This window comes from Nicotiana attenuata, chromosome 3 (genome assembly GCF_001879085.1).
Source record: "Nicotiana attenuata strain UT chromosome 3, NIATTr2, whole genome shotgun sequence".
In the NCBI taxonomy this organism is placed as follows: domain Eukaryota; kingdom Viridiplantae; phylum Streptophyta; class Magnoliopsida; order Solanales; family Solanaceae; genus Nicotiana; species Nicotiana attenuata.
In genome coordinates, this window is record NC_031991.1 from 8,290,588 (window position 1) to 8,293,941 (window position 3,354).

The window sequence follows — 3,354 nt, forward strand, 5'->3', positions numbered from 1 at the left end:
CTGGAGTTGATATCTGCCCTCTCTCAACTTTGCAAAGAACGGAGATTGGGACTGAGAGAATTAGCCCTAACAATGTTTGTGTGCGTGCCTTTAATGGCATCAAGAGAGACACAATAGGTGAGATCATTTGATTTTGACTATCGGTCATGTGGATTTCGAGGTGACATTTCAGGTCCTAGACATGGACACCTCTTATAATTTTCTCTTGGGAAAGCCTTGGATCCACGCAGCAGGGGCCGTACCTTCTACTCTCCACCAAATAGTGAAATTTAAACACGAAGATCAGGAAATCGTAGTCCATGGAAAGGACGAGCAATCAACTTACAGGGACCCGTCAGTCCCATGTCTCGAAGCTAGGGAAGGTAGCGAGCATATAGTCTATCAAGCTTTCGAGGTTGTGGTCGCAGATCAATGTGAAGAAGGAAGCCCGTGTCCTCAACCCTTTCTCTCAAATGCATCAATTATGGTCGCCAATGAAATGATCAGGCATGGTTATAAGCCCGAGAAGGGGCTCGGGATATCATTGCAATCACAGAACCTATCACTCTGGCGGCCAGTGAAAAAGTCTTCGGTGTGGGTTTTCACGCCACACCAGTTGATGTCACATGGGAAAATGAGCGAAAGAGCAATGGTTGGGTCTTGCCTCAGCCAATCCCACATCTTTTCAAAACATCCGTCAAGCCCAAATACATAGAAGGGGAAGATGAGGCCTTCACGACCGAAGAAATTGAAGACATATGTGGAGCCATGAGGCAGATGTTCCAGCCGGGAGAAGGCTCGAGCACCGCTGAGGTGCAATATGTGGGGCCTAATGCCAAGCTGCGAAACTGGAAGGCTACTCCGTTCCCAGTCAGGCGGGAATCCCAGTAGTCCAGTCTTGCCACCTTTTCTACATCTCGAGTTATTCCAGGGTGTAACTCGGATGTTTCTTTTAGTTTTTTGTCTTTAAAATTCCAATGTAAACCCTGCTATCTTCAAATTCAATGAAATGAAATCAATATTTCATCGTCTATGAATCTCTTTCTTTATTCTTTCTAATTTTTGTTACTTTTCTTATTTCTTCTTACAGTTCTAATAATGCGGATTTAAATAACATGACATGCTTGCGGACTTCATGCCCATATCCTAACACGCTGTCTAATTGTGAAATAATGAATCAAGAACCCGAATACGATGAAGATGAGGCTTTTAGGGAAATAAAACGAGAATTGGAACAATTTGAGAATAAGCCTAAGCCAAATCTAAATGAAACCGAGCCAGTTAATTTGGGTAGTTCAGAAGAGGTCCAAGAAACCATGATAAGCATTCACACAGATGAAAGAACTAAGGATGCACTGATTCAACTTTTGTTCGAATTCAAAGATGTGTTTGCTTGGTCTTACGATGATATTCCAGGATTAAGTGTTGATCTAGTGGTGCACCAATTGCCAACTTACCCTGATTGTCCCCCTGTTCAGCAAAAACAGAGAAAGTCCAAAACTGACATCAGTGACAACATCAAAGAAGAGGTCACCAAACAGTTAAAAGCAGATGTGATCCGAGTGGTCCGATACACCACATGGTTGGCCAATGTGGTCCCGGTGCCAAAGAAAGACGAGAAAACCCGAGTGTGTGTCGACTATCGGGATCTGAACAAAGCAAGTCCTAAGGACAACTTCCCTTTGCCAAACATCCACATCCTCGTTGACAACTGTGCCAAACATGAGATACAGACTTTCGTGGATTGTTATGCTGGATATCATCAGGTCTTGATGGATGAAGAAGACGCGGAAAAGACGCCTTCACCACACCCCGGGGCACCTATTGTTACAGGGTCATGCCTTTTGGTTTGAAGAACGCCAGGGCCATACATGAGAGCTATGACTGCCATCTTTCATGACATGATGCACCAAGAAATCGAGGTGTATGTGGACGATGTGATCATTAAGTACAGAACGCAGAATAACCATGTTCGGGATCTGAGAAAGTTCTTTGAGCGTCTGCGTAAGTATGACTTGAAGCTAAATCCAGCTAAATGTGCATTTGGAGTTCCGTCTGGGAAAATTTTGGGATTCATAATCAGTCGGGGGGCATCGAGCTAGATCCAACAAAGATAAAGTCTATTCGGGATCTGCCTCCTCCGAGAACCAAGAAAGAGGTTATGAGTCTGTTGGGAAGGTTAAATTACATCAATAGGTTCATCGCCCAGTTGACTTCCACATGTGAGCCTATATTCAAGCTGTTGAAGAAAGATACAGCAATTAAATGGACAGATGAGTGTCAAGAAGCCTTCGACAAAATCAAAGAATATCTGTCGAATTCACCGATTTTGGTCCCACCAAAACTGGGAGGCCTTTGTTTTTGTATTTGAAAGTCTTGGAGAATTCCTTCGGATGTGTCATCGGGCAACATGACGTGACCGGGAAGAAAGAGCAGGCAATATACTATTAGAGCAAAAAGTTCACTAGTTATGAAGCCAAATATACCCTATTGGAAAGGACATGCTACGCCCTAACTTGGGTCACTCAGAAGCTTAGGCATTACCTGTTAGCCTACACCACCTATCTCATCACCACATTGGATCCTTTAAAGAACATATTCCAGAAGCCGATGCCCACAAGGACGTTGGCAAAATGGCAAATCCTGCTCACCGAGTTCGACATAGTCTATGTCACCCGCACGGCAATGAAAGCTCAAGCTCTAGCGGATCACCTAGCTGAAAACCCTGTTGATGATGAATATCAGTCTTTCAGTACTCACTTTCTGGACGAGGAAGTAATTTCAGTTGAGGTAATTTCAGAAGACGCCAATGCTTGGAAAATGTTCTTCGATGGAGCGGTGAACGCAAAAGGTGTCGGGATTGGGGCAATCTTGATTTCACCCACTGGTCAGCATTATCTGGGCACATCCCGGCTTCGGTTTTTCTGCATGAACAACACTGTCGAGTATGAATACTGCATCATGGGTATGAATATGGCAATCGATCAAGATGTGTAAGAATTGTTAATCATGGGAGATTCGGATTTTATTATCCGACATGCTCAGGGAGAATGGGAAACTCGGGATGTCAAGCTTATTCCATACAAGCAACATGAGGAAGATCTTAGCAAGCGGTTCAAATCCGTCGAATTCAGGTACATTCCCCGGTTTTACAATGAGTTAGCCGATGCACTCGCTACTCTGGCCTCGATGTTGCCGTATCCAGGCAATGTCCACATTGACCCGTTGGAAATCCAAATCTGAGAAAGGCATGGTTATTGCAATATAGTTGAGGTAGAACCAAATGTCCAGCCACGTTGCCATGATATCAAGAGGTTTCTGAAAACAAAGGAATATCCCGAGCAAGCCAGTGGAGACCAAAAGAGAACCATTAGA